Genomic DNA, 19489 nt, shown 5'->3' on the forward strand with positions numbered 1-19489 from the left:
CTCAAGAAGGTACGTGTGTACCTGTCATATAGTCACTTATACAAAATAATGCGCATGCGCAGTACATTATAACGCGGGTTTACCCCTGTCCACCGCTACCCGCGTTACAGTGGTGTTCTACTGTACCGGCAGTATGATAAACCTACACGCAAAAACTTTCATTAGATACGCCGTAGTGAACTTATTCATTAACAAAATACACTTGTCTGATGTAAACCCAAGGGGAAAATGGAGATGATGAAGACCTGGCTTGTATTCAAAGATTTAAGTCGTAGCAATTTTATTTTAATTTTTACATTCGTGCTCATTATGTCGTAACATCCTGAGGAATGACAAAATTTCGCTTTAAATTTACACTATTTTGATAAAAGTCTTCCTTTTGTAGGTTGAAGAAGACTTGTTTATTACATAAATATTTCCTTGTAATAAGTTACACACTCCGGCTTCTAAACAGCCCAATAAAAGACCACGTTTATCATCTGTGCATTCACCTACTTAGAGCAATACTCAATTTATTTAATAAAATTGGACCCACCTCGGCTGTTGCAATGAGAATCGATAGCCATGATGATGGAGGCAGCAAGTACCTCGTGTTTGAGAACGTTCTTAAGACAGACCTTTGCATGAAGACTCGTCTGAAGGGACTACGAGGTGCAGTTCGCTCGCGGCCATCTTGCAATTCCCGTGGTAACAGCTGTAGTTGAGCTAGCTCGCCCGAGAGGGAGAGAGGTTTCACTCCGCGCAGACGTACGAAGCTGCTGGTCAGTGCTGATGTGCAAAGCGAGTATATACAGTGTTGCCAAGCACATGGAAATCAACAGTACTTGCCGATACATGGAACTGCTCACGTTACTATCGCAGCCACAGAGGGCGTTATCATTGCTTCACAAACAGTGAATGAAGTCGTGTCCATATGGAGGATGTAGCTTTACGAGCGTGAACATGAATCCCTTCTGTGTTTCTGACAAAGCTGGGACTGAGTCAGACTAGAAATCGTGTCGGAATGAAACAGCAGCAACAAACAGATCAGCTGTAGCCAGACAGCGATAATACTAAGTTCCACCTGCTTTAATATCCAGCAACTGCTTTTTGCCCAATGTGTGGTATCGCATAATTCTCATAAGAAACAGTGATTGAAATGAGTGATATTTCTATAACAGTGACTTGATAACTGTTACTAATAACCACGGTTATCGACAAATACTATATTCAGATCAGATATTGCTTGCGTCACTGTGTACATTTCACTGGTTAGGAGATGCACTTTCCAATAACTGGTTATTTTTGAATTAGTGGAACTGATAACTGCCATGTCGCTGTTAGTGGAGATCCCGATCACGTTTCACTGAACAGTAGCTGAGGTCGGCAGCTGAATTACCAGTAACCAGTTTGCTGCAGTTATTTAAATAATAGGAACTGGTAACTGACATTAACAGTTATATCAGTAGCCATTTACATTTCACTGGTTAGCTGCACTTTCCAATAACTGGTTATTTGCAGCAACTGTTTGAATTAGTGGAACTGATAACTGCCATGTCGCTGTTAGTGGAGATCCCGATCACTTTTCACTGAACAGTAGCTGAGGTCGGCAGCTGAATTACCAGCAACCAGTTTCCTGCTGTTATTTAAATAACAGGAACTGGCAACTGACATTAACAGTTATATCAGTAGCAATTTACATTTAACTGGTTAGTAGCTGCACTTTCCAATAACTGGTTATTTGCTGCAACTGTTTGAATTAGTGGAACTGATAACTGCCATATCGCTGTTAGTGGAGATCCCGATCACGTTTCACTGAACAGTACCTGAGGTCGGCAGCTGAATTACCAGTAACCAGTTTCCTGCTGTTATTTAAATAACAGGAACTGGTAACTGACAATAACAGTTATATCAGTAGCCATTTACATTTCAGTGGTTAGTAGCTGCACTTTCCAATAACTGGTTATTTGCAGCAACTGTTTGAATTAGTGGAACTGATAACTGCCACGTCGCTGTTAGTGGAGATCCCGATCACGTTTCACTGAACAGTAGCTGAGGTCGGCAGCTGAATTACCAGCAACCAGTTTCCTGCTGTTATTTAAATAACAGGAACTGGTAACTGACAATAACAGTTATATCAGTAGCCATTTACATTTCAGTGGTTAGTAGCTGCACTTTCCAATAACTGGTTATTTGCAGCAACTGTTTGAATTAGTGGAACTGATAACTGCCACGTCGCTGTTAGTGGAGATCCCGATCACGTTTCACTGAACAGTAGCTGAGGTCGGCAGCTGAATTACCAGCAACCAGTTTCCTGCTGTTATTTAAATAACAGGAACTGGTAACTGACAATAACAGTTATATTAGTAGCCATTTACATTTCAGTGGTTAGTAGCTGCACTTTCCAATAACTGGTTATTTGCAGCAACTGTTTGAATTAGTGGAACTGATAACTGCCACGTCGCTGTTAGTGGAGATCCCGATCACGTTTCACTGAACAGTAGCTGAGGTCGGCAGCTGAATTACCAGCAACCAGTTTCCTGCTGTTATTTAAATAACAGGAACTGGTAACTGACAATAACAGTTATATCAGTAGCCATTTACATTTCAGTGGTTAGTAGCTGCACTTTCCAATAACTGGTTATTTGCAGCAACTGTTTGAATTAGTGGAACTGATAACTGCCATGTCGCTGTTAGTGGAGATCCCGATCACTTTTCACTGAACAGTAGCTGAGGTCGGCAGCTGAATTACCAGCAACCAGTTTCCTGCTGTTATTTAAATAACAGGAACTGGTAACTGACAATAACAGTTATATCAGTAGCCATTTACATTTCAGTGGTTAGTAGCTGCACTTTCGAATAACTGGTTATTTGCAGCAACTGTTTGAATTAGTGGAACTGATAACTGCCACGTCGCTGTTAGTGGAGATCCCGATCACGTTTCACTGAACAGTAGCTGAGGTCGGCAGCTGAATTACCAGCAACCAGTTTCCTGCTGTTATTTAAATAACAGGAACTGGTAACTGACAATAACAGTTATATCAGTAGCCATTTACATTTCAGTGGTTAGTAGCTGCACTTTCCAATAACTGGTTATTTGCAGCAACTGTTTGAATTAGTGGAACTGATAACTGCCATGTCGCTGTTAGTGGAGATCCCGATCACTTTTCACTGAACAGTAGCTGAGGTCGGCAGCTGAATTACCAGCAACCAGTTTCCTGCTGTTATTTAAATAACAGGAACTGGTAACTGACATTAACAGTTATATCAGTAACCATTTACATTTCACTGGTTAGTAGCTGCATCATGTCCTTTAACAGGCAGCCTGACGGATAATTAAATGGGAGACATTCTGTTAACTCCTGGGTTATTTTCTCTCTCGCTTTGTATTTGTACGTATGAATTCGTCAAGAACGTTAAGGTAGCTGTTATATCTGTGCATTTATTTTTTTGGGGGGGGGGGGGAGGCTTGAACTAGTGGTGATGTTTGGTATTTTCTTTGAAGTATTAACTGGATTCTTAAATATCTACAAATCTACTTCGTGTTTCAGAGGGTTCGCTGAAAACTCACAAGGGTCAATTTGTTAACATTATTTTCCATGAATAGCAAGACCGTGGCCTACCCGTCATCATTTCCCTGCACCATATACTTTAACGGTAAACAAATCTATATTTTTCCCACACAATGAATTTATGTGCTCAAAATAAACAACATTAACAAATGGATTGTTGCTATAAAGACGTTTTTATTTAGGTACTAACTGTATATTTAAATATTATTTAGAAGAACTGATAGACTAATCTAAAATGTCGTTCTAAGTAAATCGTTGTACACCATTGCACATTCGTAGTATTTGCTTGGAAGCACTCAGAAAAAAATAAATCCAATATGAGTTTGTCTGGCAAAAGGATTATAAATGTATCGATCCATTTGTGGCGCAGACGAATTTATTTATGCGATAATTTACGTTCTACGAACCTACGCCAGTGAAGTTGATCGTGTGTAATAATTACAAAAGTACAGGCGAGCGGTAATACTTAACAGCTACACGGCACCCACTGGAAAGTTAACAGATCCTCTTGAACGACTTGCGAAATCTCAGTTTTGTTTACTTAAGAAACAAGAATTATTAAAGTGTGTTAGGATTTATATGGAAACTACAGACACATTCTTGGTACTTGCGATGGAATGAGGCGGTCAATGTCTGTGAAACTGAGCCTTTGTTCACCCCTGCACTGAAGATGACAGACATTTCACATTTGTTTACTCCTTCCATCATCAGGGCGCGGAGGCATACACACGCTTCGTACGAGGTAACACGAAAAAATAATCTTCAAACACATCACCCAGTAATATACTGGGCTTTTAAAATGAAGGACTTCAGCCGTGTTTGAGCCGACACTTTTTATAAAATTTCCACTACATATCACCGTTTTAATTACTCGGATAAGGATCCAAAGACTGAACAATAATGCAGGGACGAAAATCCGTTTTATGATTCATCTACAGCTAATTCAAACACGTAGATCTATGGACCTCTTACACACGTTTAACCGAGAAGCACGAACTATGAAAGGAATCGTAACCACAACGAGAGAACGAAACTACAGTCAGACAGTAAGAAACACTTGTATGTAATATGCTAATGCACTACATTCTGCTACCAAGCGCGCTTGATCTTCAAGAATTAAAAGAAACTAAAACATATGACTCTCGATTAATGTATTCTGTTACGATGTATCACGCACACTTCTTCACAGTTTAAACACACGAGCACCACCACACAATCAGAAAGACTAGAGCCTCACAAGGACGAGCCATCATGGCAACTACAAACTGAAGCCGGCCAATCACGAGAGAGGAAGGAAAGCCACGCCCCTGTCCCCGACACAGTCTGCGTCACCAATACTCCGACTGCACATCGACGTGATTTCATTCCGTCTAGCTTTGTACTGTAATATTTAATCTAAACTTTAAGCATTCTAAAGATTCGAATTATAATTTGTATTTCCATCTGCGATTACTTGAGACTGTCCTGAGTTCGATGCTCGCCCATCTACCGTTTGCCACAACGAAAACCTGTTCCACGGTCGCTTTTGCAAGGTCGATGACGTTCCTGGGATCTCGGGCTAGACTTGGGGTCCCTGTCCTGAGTTCGATTCTCGCTTCAGTGATTCGGACCATCTGAGACACCGCGTGCAACCACGTTCATGTCTTAGGCGACTCCATCAATACGCTTAAGCCAACTTAACAGTATTTAAAATCCCATTTAAGTGTGGAGAGGAGTACAACTGACGGTAATTTCCCCACATTAAGTCCCATTATGGTTGCTACTCAGTGTACGTACGCTCTGCCTTGTTCACTGTTCACGATAGTGGGCGCCCGATCGGAGCTGTTACCCTGGGAACGAGGAACATCCGATGAGGTTACGAGAATGCGTCTACCTTAAATACTCTTAAAATCTGTTGTCAGAGGAAACTATCACACAAAGAGACGACAGATATTTCGAAATCAAAGGCATCTGACGAAGGACAGTGTTTATAAAATTATTCCTTAAAATTTTAAAGGCATTTAAAATCGGAGAACACCCGCGGTTCGGAATCTTCCATCTGATTTATCCCACGTGTTAAGGTAAACTGCTGTGCGCACATGAATCACGAAGTCAGCTGACCGGAAGGGGGAGGTCGCTTCGCCACTTTGCTTGGGGCCATCTGTCTCCAGCGTTGCCATGTTGAGAAGGAACGTGTACTTTAATGACGTAAATTCGTCTATACGGAAGGGTCATTCGGCAAATCAGCGTAAGATCCAGCGCCGAGACACATTTAAACGTTAATTCCTCAGGAATGGTAAGAGTAAGGGTGATGTAACGTATATGTAAAATGATCAGTAAATGAAGACCTTTAAGAATCTGTAATGTATTTTGTTGTAATTATAATTGTTTATACATTTATTGTAAATTTAATGAACAAATGCGTACAATTTTCGAAGTATCTGGCGCGTTAAGCTCCCGCCTCTCGAAAACCGTAAGAGATGGATCTGGACATATTGCGTACGAAATACGTATTACGTCATGAGCTTTCCAAATCTGTTTTCAGATTTTACATATCACGAACGGTTTAGGTTCTACAAACATTTATTTAAACGAACAAAGGCGCATCGCACTGCACGCTACTTCTGCGTCTGCGCATTGCGTCATACTATGCAGAGATACTCAATTGTAAAGCGTGTATAAAGGGAGTATTTAGAATAAAGCCAATATATAAACTTCCTTTCATTGTATTTATTGCCTAAATATAACTCAAATACAAAGACGTATTTACGTCAGATTCTCCGGAAACCGTGGTTCTACTGTCAATCTTTAAACAGCGTTAACCAGTTGATATTTGTAATGGTGAAGTGAAGTGTTTTCTTCGCGGTACGGACCGAATTCTTAAACACGATTCGGACGAGTTCTCGCTTCAAAGGGACAAGCAACGATGCAACGCTTCTGACATGTCCAATTCTCACTCGGCTCTGCAATATTTAAACTTATTTAGTTTCTGGTTTCCAAAATTAACAAATTCCGCCACGTCTGTTTGTATGTCGTATGTCGTATGTCGTATGTATATATATATATAGGCGGCTTAGTCGTCGGGCGTCATTGATCACTACAGTCACGTACATTGTTTAGGGGTGGTAAGAAAGGGATGCCTATATTGCAGGAGATCGTAGTGATAGGCCTCCAAGTTAATTTCTACGACAGACAGTCGAATTTGTTCGGAAGGATATTTCATAAAAACTGGTTCATCCTACAAGGCTTGTGAACGTGTCAGAGTGTAGTCTTGTAATTTCTACCCAAGATTCAATATAGAATTATACAACATCTTGGGAAATGTTATATTACTTTTAGATTTTCAGTTCGTGAACGCGGACTCTTCGTGATGTCTTATAAAAAGTCGGGTTGGACCGACAGGGAACTTCAGACGAGTGTACGTTGGTTTGCGTTGTTATGAAAGGATGAAGTTCTAAATGGAAACGTCCCTTCTTCCTCAAAGAAACCACAACTTGTCTCTGTGACAAAGATCAACTGGTTAATGCTTTTAAGGTAAATAATCTGTGTTTATTCTGAGAATCGTACATTGCACATAAATAAAACCTTTAATATATGACCGTTAACCTTTTTAAACACGCCCGCGAAATGTCATAAGGGAAGAAACAAAATTTATCTTTTGTCTAAATCTAAGAATAAAACTTTTAACGAACTTCAACTATCATCTGCTTTTTCTGAAACAATCTTAATGGTGAAAGAGAACTAATCCGTCTATGAGGCGGTAACACTTCTTACGTGTACAGGACATGCTTGCTTCGAATTTCAGCCGAGACCGAGATTTTCCAAAAAAAAATTTCGTGATTTTACCCCGACCTTTTATGTTCCGCGAAAGCCATAGTTCTCATTTCATGCAATGATATTTAATCGATGTTTGTTTTTAGGTCATAACAACGCAGGGAACAGAGGTGACTCATAGGATGTTGCTCCGTGTAGTCTGGTAGAAGTTTACCGACGTTTCGAAGGTTCTTGCTGGCACCATCGCACATACCATTCGCCCTCGGAATCTCAAACCTCACTAAAAGTCATTCTGCGTAAGATAAACAGGGAACAAATCTTGTTCGGGTCTCGATCAGTGACCTCTGTCGGTCAAGACAAGGAAGGAAATAGAACAGGTTTCTTGGGGAACGTTTTAGCCTGTGACCCGTCTTAATAATATCTGTCCCCCTTCTTAGATTCACCTCATCTCACTCTTTCTCTCGACACGCATTCTCTGTCTTTGTCTGTCATATTATAGTCTTACCGGACCCTTAGTTCAAGAGATGTAACTGTAACCTATTTATTTATTATTATTTAGTGTTCTGTCTGACGACAGGTCCATATGAACAGGATCCTTCCATCCTTTTCTCTTCTCGGACTGGGACCTGTTCATATACGTTCTTGGCAGATGATCCAGAAGTGGTTTGCCATTGCCTTCTTCTGTGTGTGAATGGAGTAATTGTTGGGATGCCACGGAGGAAAACTCCGTGTTGCCTAGACCACGGCCTTGCCCAACACAAGTTATAAATCGAACCCGAGACCCCAGGATTACAAGGCCAGCGTTCTAACCGCTAGACCACCGTGGCGGGATACAGAAGATGTACAATAATAGAACGAAAATGGAGAGACGGAGCAAGGACAGAAGGTATAATGGATCTCAAGGGAAGATGGAACATGTTCCATTTTAATCTTCATGTAAACTGGGATCGCTATGAACTATTGGCATAAAGAGACTGAGAAGACATGAATGGAAATAAACCAATGATTAGCAATATGACGTTAGTAACACTAGAAGTATTAAAGTTTATTTATTTGAGTTGTTACCAACCGTATCTGTCGTGACATAAACCCATGAACTCGTAAGTAGGGGATATTTTTCTTGGTAGTAATTGTAGGTGAATATTAAATTTCATTTACCGGCCACTGATTATTAACGCCAGGGTTGGGTTGACGCAGTGGAAATACTGATGGTGAAGAGAGAAAATACCTTTTCATGAAGCTCAATTTTGCTGTCACACGACCAAAATATTTCATGAAAAATTTGGAAGTTTACGCTTAACGTAACATTTCTACAGCATACAATTTATTATTGAATCTTATTTTCAGTTCGTTAATGCTCATATAAGAAGCGCAAATAGTCCGTTTATAGAACCTGAAGGTTCATTACCGTGTTCGCAAAAGCCCGATACCGATTCGTATCCTGATCAAAATAAAGCCAAGTCCTCATCCTCCTACCATATTTCTGTAAGATAAATTTTAATATTATTTTCCCACCTGTGTGTGTACGTCTTCCGAATAGTAGAGTTTGAGGTTCTCACGGCGATGGGTAAGAAAATGGCCGACTTCTGGGTTGTAGCGTCGTGTAGTCTGAAACGTAAACCCCTACGAGACGACACGGCGCTGCAACCCAGAAGGCAACCATCTTATTCCGAATAGTTGTGTTCCATCTAAAATTTGCGAAATTTCACAGAGCGGAAAATGAGTCTAAAATTTATTTTAAATTGTCCATTTAAAACAAACTCTATACCACTAATAAGCAAATAAATAAGGCGAGAACCGCCCTCTGGAACGTGTATTAGAGAAAACATTCCAGTTTCAGTGGAGAATGCGTAGGTTAAACGTAATGGGATTTTTCTTTCCAGCTTTCGAAAAGATCTGATGCTGACAGGATTATGAGCCCACCGTCTTGCTCCCCCGCGCAGCGGGGGAGCACCCCTAATTGTGGTGTTTTAGTGACTGAACGAGCAAAACCACTTGGTTTTGTTCCTTCACGCACGTCCATAAAGTACGCACGCCATGTGTTGTGGCACAGTGCAAAACAGAGGTATGTGTCGCTCTGCAAATCTAAGGGTGCAACGTATTGGAACATTTTGATTGTGTTCGGGAATAAAATCTTTAGGAGAATGTCTGACCTTAGATAAAGGAAGTAGTAGGAGATCTGAGATAATTTCATTATGAGGATCTTTATAATTTGTATTCTTCGCCTGGTAGTATAACGATGATTAGATTGTGGCACAAAATACAGGAGGATTATACAGCGAGGTTTAGATGAGAAGAAGATGTAATAAGTGAAAATAAAGTTTCCCAAGTCGGCGTGCATGAAGATCACAGCCTTCTGGGATATTGCGCCGTGTAGTCTTACAGAAGTTGGCAGGCTTCCCAGAGGTTGTAAGATTTGAAGTTTTCATAGCGGTGAGAATGAAGATTTCCGTCTTCTGGGTTGTTGCGCTGTGTAGTCTGGTCGATGTTTAACAACGTTTCGATGGTCATACTGCCTCCATCTTCAGGGCGATATTTGAAGTTTTCTTAGCGCTGAGTATGAAGATTTCTGTCTTCTGGGTTGTTGCGCTGTGTAGTCTGGTCGATGTTTAACAACGTTTCGGGGGTCATACTGCCTCCATCTTCAGGGCGATATTTGAAGTTTTCATAGCGGTGAGTATGAAGATTTCTGTCTTCTGGGTTGTTGCGCTGTGTAGTCTGGTAGATGTTTAACAACGTTTCGGAGGTCACACTGCCTCCATCTTCAGGGCGATATTTGAAGTTTTCTCAGCGCTGAGTATGAAGATTTCTGTCTTCTGGGATGTTGCGCTGTGTAGTCTGGTCGATGTTTAACAACGTTTCTGGGGTCATACTGCCTCCATCATCAGGGCGATTCTTAGTATGAAGATTTCTGTCTTCTGGGTTGTTGCGCTGTGTAGTCTGGTCTAGTCTGCCCTGATGACGGAGGCAGTATGACCTCTGAAACGTTGTTAAACATCGACCAGACTACACAGCGCAACAACCCAGAAGACAGAAATCTTCTTATTTCCAGAGGTTCTTTATCAAGGCTACCTCTGAAAGGTCGGTTAACTTCGTTGAGATTACAGCGTGCAATATCCCAGAAGACTCTAACCTTCATGATATAACGGAATAACCATAGAAGCCATGATAAAGAAAGTGAACATTGTAGTGAAGGTATCTGGGAATACCACACCGAGTCAGTTCTGATCGGAAATGCTTGTAGGTTCTTGTGTAAAGTTATCGTTATTGTTGTGTGGTTTTAACAAAGATTTAAATATTCGATAAAATTTAGTGAAAAGGGCCTATATAAAATTTCATGAATATCCGTCCAGCCCTTATGGAGTCGTTACACGCAGACAGACAGATGGAATAATATATTGTCAAAGCTACTGGATTCAAACGCGCCTGGAAATGTATTTTTTCCAGACATTGTATGACTAATCTGATTTAAAGCATTGAGTTCCAGCCTTTCTGATTTTCTTTGACGTATCTGATGATGCATTCTTAAGCAAAATTGAAAGTTTGAAGAGGTACTTAATTTGGAATCATACTGTATTACTACAGAAATTCTGTAGCCATAACTGTAATTGTATTTCGTTTTGGGATTGTTACGTAATTTTCCTGTTGTATTTTCTCCCGTGAAATGGTATTGACCACTCACTCTTGCCATGAAAATTTGAAGTTCAATGATTAGATTATAAATTAGACGCTCACGGACCGAAAGTTGATTTGCCCTTGTTAATGTGGCACCTATATCCTCTAGAGATCCCTTCGTGTTCCAGCGAAACACTTAACCCGAAAATAACGCATGATTTGCGCCATTTCTCACATGCAGATATACGTAGGAACCATGGGTATGTACAGACATCTGTCTGCAAAGTTGGCGTAATCCGTTGTTACGAAATAAAACAAGGTATCTAATTTTAGATTTCAAGTTAAGAACGTCTCACCGGAACATCATGTATGCCCCATACTGAGGTCTGTTGTCCCTTCTGTCAGATTTGAATTCAAAATGTCATTATGATTATAAAATTCACACACACACACACACACACACATTATATATGTATATATATATATATATATATTCGTGACTTTCCTTGGAATTAGGAATAAGAAATTTTTTTCCTATGTTTTTATATCAGTTTCAAGTTTATTTAAGTAAACCGTTACTTAGTGTTACTAGTTACTGCGTAGAAGTTCACAGTTCACATCGTGTTTCTGAAAAATTGCGGAATTAATTTTTACCGCCATTTGGTGAAAAACTATGATCACCTGCACTAACACGGACAAAGATTTTATTTCAACGATTCACGGCGATTTCAGCTGGATTTTTTCCATCATTGCTTTGTTTCTCTTTCTTTCTGTCTGCAAATAAAGCCAGTGCCGTACTCCGCTGTGAATAGTGCAATGAAAATAAAGCTCCGACATGTCTGTCTATTTTTCTGGTGGACACAAGTAGCCTATCATTTGAGCAAAGCCGCCTTTAATCATACGTCCAACAAAGTACTGTTTATCAATACTGTAACGGTCCAAATTACATCTTCTGCTGAGGTAATTTGATCCTACCATTTAGTTCTTTTATTATTTTATTAGGCTGAATTTCTTTTTTTACTTTTCGTTTCAAAATTCTAACTTGTTGTTGTGTTTGGAGGGTAATACTGGGATGTTTACTTCTAGTTCATGGCATACGATATACCTAACTGTTTAGGACAAAGAAGTCCGAGGACCTTCGGTTCCCAGGAGTCTTGTGTTTCTACACCTGGGCAATAAACTGTCGTGAATTGGGTGTAGTCCCAAGTGTCATATTATTATGGCGGAAATGTGTAGAAAGTTAGTTAGACTTGATGATTCATTGTGACTCAGCAGATAATGTTGCTGGACTTTATGCATTAAATAGGTTGAGAGGGGACTCTTCAACAAACTTTTGAGGTAGCCGCACGCAAACCCAACAGTTCTGAGATCATCGTCTTGTGGCTAAAGCCAAATATTATCATCTGCACATATGTATTCATTCTTAAATAATTAAATTGCTTATAAATAAAGTATTATATTCAGCGATAAAGGAAGCCTCTCGTTGTCGGGAGTTACATACCGTTAACACCCCTGAAGAGAGTCAAGTGATTACCAAGGAGCGAAGCTCCTATAAAACTGAGCGGCTATAATACCGACTGCCTGCTACATGACTGAGGCGTCTTGTCCCAACAGGATTAAAGTTTTTGTTTGAAATATTAATAAGTAAAATCTTTCTTTGCCTCATTTGTTTCCACGAATGGAGTACGGACAATTCAGAACTTGTCTCATTTGAATTGGATCCCACTTTGTACTGAAAATTGAATTTTCGAATATTGGATTTGGTCCGACAGAAAATCACGTTGTTCACAAATGACGACGTCATTGATTTAAAAGGAGACGGCCGTGGCATATTTTAAAATACTGTCCGTGTTTTCGAATGGAGTATGTGTGTGTTTGTGGGTTTAGAGGCGCGGTAGCTCCTAAGTCTACTTCCGCCAGGGGGAGTCCAACACTGCACACGGCACATCTGCGAAACTGACAGACATTCTGTTGAATACTCGTCTGTAGAGAACCTTGGTAATTAATTATAATTTTTAGGATTCAAAAACCAACAGATTTGAAGATTGTTGTCTTCTGGGTTGTTGCGCCGTGTAGTCTGGTCGATGTTAACCAACGTTTCATCGCCCTGATGACGGAGGCAGTAGGACATCTGAAACGTTGGTAAACATCGACCATACTATGCAGCGCAACAACCCAGAAGACAGAAATCTTCATACTCATCGCCCCGATGATGGAGGCAGCATGACCTCCGAAACGTTGGTAAACATCGACCAGACTACACAGCTCAACAACCCAGAAGACGGAAATCTTCATACTTTTAATCGCCCTGATGACGGGGGCAGTATGACCTCTGAAACGTTGGTTAACATCGACCAGACTACAAAGCGCAACAACCCAGAAGACGGAAATCTTCATATTTTTAATCGCCCTGATGATGGAGGCAGTGTGACCTCTGAAACGTTGGTTAACATCGACCAGACTACACGGCGCAACAACCCAGAAGACAGAAATCTTCATAATCTGATGACGGAGGCAGTATGACCTCCGAAACGTTGGTTAACATCGACCAGACTACACAGCGCAACAACCCAGAAGACGGAAATATTCATACTCATCGCCCTGAAGATGGAGGCAGTATGACCTCTGAAACGTTGGTTAACATCGACCAGACTACACAGCGCAACAACCCAGAAGACAGAAATCTTCATACTCATCGTCCTGATGATGGAGGCAGTATGACCTCCGAAACGTTGGTAAACATCGACCAGACTACACAGCGCAACAACCCAGAAGACCGAAATCTTCATACTCTGATGATGGAGGCAGTATGACCTATGAAACGTTGGTTAACATCGACCAGACTACACAGCGCAACATCCCAGAAGACGGAAATATTCATACTCTGATGACGGAGGCAGTATGACCTCTGAAACGTTGGTAAACATCGACCAGACTACACAGCGCAACAACCCAGAAGACGGAAATTTTCATACTCTGATGACGGAGGCAGTATGACCTATGAAACGTTGGTAAACATCGACCAGACTACACGGCGCAACAACCTAGAAGACAGAAATCTTCATACTCTGATGACGGAGGCAGTATGACCTATGAAACGTTGGTAAACATCGACCAGACTACACGGCGCAACAACCCAGAAGACAGAAATCTTCATACTCATCGCCCTGAAGATGGAGGCAGTATGACCTCTGAAACGTTGGTTAACATCGACCAGACTACACGGCGCAACAACCCAGAAGACAGAAATCTCCATACTCATCGTCCTGATGATGGAGGCAGTATGACCTCTGAAACGTTGGTAAACATCGACCAGACTACACAGCGCAACAACCCAGAAGACGGTAATCTTCATACTCTGATGACGGAGGCAGTATGACCTAATAAACGTTGGTAAACATCGACCAGACTATACAGCGCAAGAACCCAGAAGACAGAAATCTTCATACTCATCGCCCTGAAGATGGAGGCAGTATGACCTCTGAAACGTTGGTTAACATCGACCAGACTACACGGCGCAACAATCCAGAAAACAGAAATCTTCATACTCTGATGACGGAGGCAGTATGACCTAATAAACGTTGGTAAACATCGACCAGACTACACAGCGCAACAACCCAGAAGACAGAAATCTTCATACTCATCGCCCTGAAGATGGAGGCAGTATGACCTCTGAAACGTTGGTTAACAGCGACCAGACTACACGGCGCAACAACCCAGAAGACAGAAATCTTCATACTTTGATGACGGAGGCAGTATGACCTAATAAACGTTGGTAAACATCGACCAGACTACACAGCGCAACAACCCAGAAGACAGAAATCTTCATACTCATCGCCCTGAAGATGGAGGCAGTATGACCTCTGAAACGTTGGTTAACATCGACCAGACTACACGGCGCAACAACCCAGAAGACAGAAATCTTCATACTCTGATGACGGAGGCAGTATGACCTCCGAAACGTTGGTTAACATCGACCAGACTACACAGCGCAACAACCCAGAAGACGGAAATATTCATACTCATCGCCCTGAAGATGGAGGCAGTATGACCTCTGAAACGTTGGTTAACATCGACCAGACTACACAGCGCAACAACCCAGAAGACAGAAATCTTCATACTCATCGTCCTGATGATGGAGGCAGTATGACCTCCGAAACGTTGGTAAACATCGACCAGACTACACAGCGCAACAACCCAGAAGACCGAAATCTTTATACTCTGATGATGGAGGCAGTATGACCTCCGAAACGTTGGTTAACATCGACCAGACTACACAGCGCAACAACCCAGAAGACAGAAATCTTCATACTCATCGTCCTGATGATGGAGGCAGTATGACCTCCGAAACGTTGGTAAACATCGACCAGACTACACAGCGCAACAACCCAGAAGACCGAAATCTTTATACTCTGATGATGGAGGCAGTATGACCTCCGAAACGTTGGTTAACATCGCCAGACTACACAGCGCAACAACCCAGAAGACCGAAATCTTCATACTCATCGCCCTGATGACGGAGGCAGTATGACCTCTGAAACGTTGGTTAACATCGACCAGACTACACAGCGCAACAACCCAGAAGACAGAAATCTTCATACTCATCGTCCTGATGATGGAGGCAGTATGACCTCCGAAACGTTGGTAAACATCTACCAGACTACACAGCGCAACAACCCAGAAGACCGAAATCTTTATACTCTGATGATGGAGGCAGTATGACCTCCGAAACGTTGGTAAACATCTACCAGACTACACAGCGCAACAACCCAGAAGACCGAAATCTTTATACTCTGATGATGGAGGCAGTATGACCTCCGAAACGTTGGTTAACATCGCCAGACTACACAGCGCAATAACCCAGAAGACGGAAATCTTCATACTCACCGCTGTGAAAACCTCAAATCTTACACCAACTTATTTCTTTGTCCTAGATATGTGTTTATGTGATGCACACTTTGGTAGATTTATTTTAATACAGTTGCCAGAATTTCAATTTGACATTCGGGCACTTGGCTGTTGGGGTCGTAGGGGGATTGTACTAGGCGCTGATGACAACAGTAGGAGATGGAACAGTGACAATGAAAGCGGACGTGACGCTGAGCCAAGAAAATGCAGTTCGGGTTTTTACGTCCAATTTCCATAAGTTTCGGTTTAATAACTTGTCCCTCCTTCCCTGCTAGCCAAGATTCAATGCAGAATCCTTGAATTTTAAATTTTATTCATGTGGTATCACAAATAAGAATTCCTTTTAGCACAGTTACAACAAATTCTGGATTGTGACTGAACGGTTAGGTTGACAGTAACACTGTAGCGTAAAGTTAGGTGATAACTCGGTTTTTGAATGTTAGGTGTTGGATTTATGCCTTTCATAGTTTTTATCAACCCGTTTATGTAGATCCTGGTGTGGTAACTTAAAATCGACCACGGCAGTCACGCTCTGTTTTATAATCATTATTCATGATGGTATTCAAATTTAATCCGACACGACGTATAGACCTATATATTCAGAGTCGACAAACAAATTAATATTTTTCTCGATATTCCGTATGTGTGGTTTACAGTTGGTTTCCTTCCCAAAACTTTGTATATATTTCCTATCTGATTGTTCTATTGCACGTCAGCTCCTCCGACTATTTGAGTGTCCAACACAACAAGCTTCTCATTAAATAGTAAGTTTAATTAATTTTATCTCTAGTATATGTACATCTTTTATTTCGGAAATTTAATATTTTAAAATTAACACGGTAGTCAAATTTAGCATTCGGGAGGTTATAAACCTACGCCCCGACACACATTTTCTGCATAACAAATTTGAGTGAGAGGCACCTCATATGTACCTACGCGTGACCAATCTGTTGTTCTGTTTCTGAAAAGTTGCAGAAAGTCCGTATGTCTATTTTCTGTCTTGCATACTCAGTAAACACTCTGCTCTGTGTTCTTGTGTAAAACCAGCGACATTTTGTTTTCGTTTTGGATCGGATGGGCGTTTACAGGACTAACCAGTTAGTGTTCTTTATCACACTTTTTCTCTCAGAAAAAAAAAAATTATAAGTAACTCAAGCATCTGTAAACCCATGCTTTACTTTGACACGCTATGAAGTATATCGGTGACAAATTCAAAGTTTCTATTTTGAGGGGCAACTGGACACCGCGGTTAGGCGCTGTCGCACCTGCTGCCTCATCAAGATATCCCTCACCTTCGAGGGCTCATATCAAGTTTACAATATTTCTGAGCCAGATAAATCCATTCCACATCCCACCTTTTCCCTCAAGATTCATTTTAACATTGTCATCATATCTACGAATATGTCTTTCCCCATTAGGTTCCTCAACTAAATTTTGTAAAATTTATTATAATCCCCTTCCGTACTACACACCCTGTTCCACACCTGATCATTAAATTATCATCTTAGCAGCATTTGTGGTAAGTAAATGATGAAACTCTGTATTATACAAGATTCTCCAGCGTCAAAACAGGCGAAATTATTATGCTGTAGTGGTTAATTATGGCATGTTGTATGATTTGCATCCCTTATTTCTTATATTCTACGTGGTTCGGAGTATTTTTGAAATATTAACAATGTATACATTTTGATTTAATATTGTAATTGTACTTGCTTTCATAATATGAATCCTTAGTCAAACATGCATACGTGTTTCACTTTCATTAAAATAAACATTCACCGCTTGTGTAACAAATTTCCTATGAGACGAACACATAATTAATTAGTAACTGTTTGTGTTTTATATGGAATAAAGCATTTCAAATGAATTTTATTAAGCTTCTACAGGAACATAGGCAAAACAGTATATTGAACCTGGAAGCTGTACAGAGAAAAGCAACAGGGGATAACTTGATATTTATTCGCGATAGATAGCCCAAATCATTTTATGATTTTCGATGTCATAAGGGGACGGATGAGAATTCATTTCCAAAAGATCCCGGAGCTTCAAGTGCCATATTAGTTTTCCACTGAATCTGAAGGACGTACTTGATTTGTATCAGTTTTAAAAAATTATATGATTCCGTCATTTGGTCGTTTACTGTAATTAGAACATTGACATTTATATAGAATCTTACCATTGCAGTCTGAAGTTTCTTGCGCGAACACATAACACTGATTTGCATCGACGCAAACTGAAGATATTTGAACGAACAACTTAGGACTTCAATAATGCAAGCCAAATTTTCTTGCATGAACACTAATTTTGAAAATTCAAAACCGTTTCTTATTACCGCCGTCATCCGACGGTGGAGAATTCTTTTTCCGTCCAAACTTAGGTCTCTATTAGCTTCAACAGCCGTCCCTAACAGGTCCCTAGTTTCCGTAGGTCTGCAATCTGCTACTGTTCGTTCGCGGAGACCATCCCTCTGTATGAGGATTGTCAAACTCTTTGTCTAATAAGGGCCGCTCGGCAAACAGGCGACTGTTTTGGGAACCATCGTGTTTACGTGAAAATCACAACCGCCTACTTTTACTAATTTTAAGCTTAAGCTCTGCACATATTTTTCGTTCGTCTGTTTTCCCGCAAGCAGACACAAATGTGAATATTATTGAAACACATTTTCACTTTATTTAATTGAAGTATAAAACTGTCATAGGGCCTACAGAAGTAGGTATTTGAAACTTTAAATTTGTTAAATCTTGTTACGTTCTGGGTCTCACATCGCGTGTAATTTGAGAACTTGGTGGGCGCATTAAACACCGAATGGGGGCAAGCAAGATGCGAGCACAGCATTCGACTGTTTTGTCTGCTCAAATTTAACGGAATAATTTTTAAAATCGCAAATCTCGTCACATTCTTCGAAAGTCTCGTCAGTGGGCCCTATCCTTCGCCGTATATTATGCAGTACAGTCTTTAAAATCGGATTTAACGCGTAATTTCAACTACGCCTTGATTTCCCAAGTGCCCTTCAGGTTTAATGACTAAAACGTTTTATGCAATTTTTCATCTTTTTTCTTTGCGAGCTTAATCTATAATTAAACAACACCTCTTCTTTACATAGGCATTAGGAATTTTCATTAGAATCCCATAGAATTTTACGCCAAAATGCACACAATACCCATTCCTAATTGGATTGTTTAACGTTACTACTGGGGTTTGTGGGTCAGGTTACATTTTGATACCATTGTCGTGTCTTTGAATTCCGCGCCCCTGTAATGATGTTGCTGTATGCATAATCGTAACGTTTTAAACGCAGTGATAGACTGCCCGAAATAATAATTTTGGCTAACTACAGAGCGTGATATTCTCGGCGCTTCGTCATACGCGCGCACTACCTGCGCGACACCTAGCGGTGGTCGTCCACGATTTGCAACTTCTCTCGTAATGAATTGACTGAAATTACGTTTCTGAATAACAGTCAGTATCAGCGGCTTTTCCAGGCTGATTAGTTTGATAAATTTGATGGAATGTTGTCAGATTTCATTCCCAGTGATGAGTGTACACGCAGCATGGATGGAGCAACGGAAATATTGACTCAGGTCTATTATGGTTTAACATTTTGGCTTTCAGATAGAACGCGGGTATATAGAAGGTTCTCAAATGAGTGACAGTAAGCATTT

General features: G+C 40.7%; 1 protein-coding gene and 1 long non-coding RNA gene across 7 annotated transcripts in view; one reads left to right on the forward strand and one right to left on the reverse strand.

Moving 5' to 3' along the window:
• LOC147870927 (uncharacterized) overlaps nt 1–19489 on the reverse strand; it is a 474306-nt gene that overhangs the window by 22506 nt on the left and 432311 nt on the right. The window lies entirely within an intron of this gene.
• Nucleotides 6879–19489, forward strand: part of LOC147870929 (paired box protein Pax-2-like) — a 318072-nt gene continuing 305461 nt past the window's right edge. For 2 of the 6 annotated variants that reach the window (XM_087341655.1, XM_087341652.1), the window contains exons 1-2: nt 6879–7064; nt 7451–8190. The gene's annotated coding sequence lies outside the window, so the exon portion shown is untranslated. Of the gene's footprint in view, nt 7065–7359; nt 8191–19489 lie in introns of those variants that run through there. The other 4 variants (XM_087341656.1, XM_087341650.1, XM_087341657.1 and 1 more) reach the window with 4 other exon arrangements.

This window comes from Zootermopsis nevadensis, unplaced genomic scaffold (assembly GCF_977971745.1).
Source record: "Zootermopsis nevadensis isolate Lab colony 2312 unplaced genomic scaffold, Znev_1.0 Znev_ptg000083l, whole genome shotgun sequence".
In the NCBI taxonomy this organism is placed as follows: domain Eukaryota; kingdom Metazoa; phylum Arthropoda; class Insecta; order Blattodea; family Termopsidae; genus Zootermopsis; species Zootermopsis nevadensis.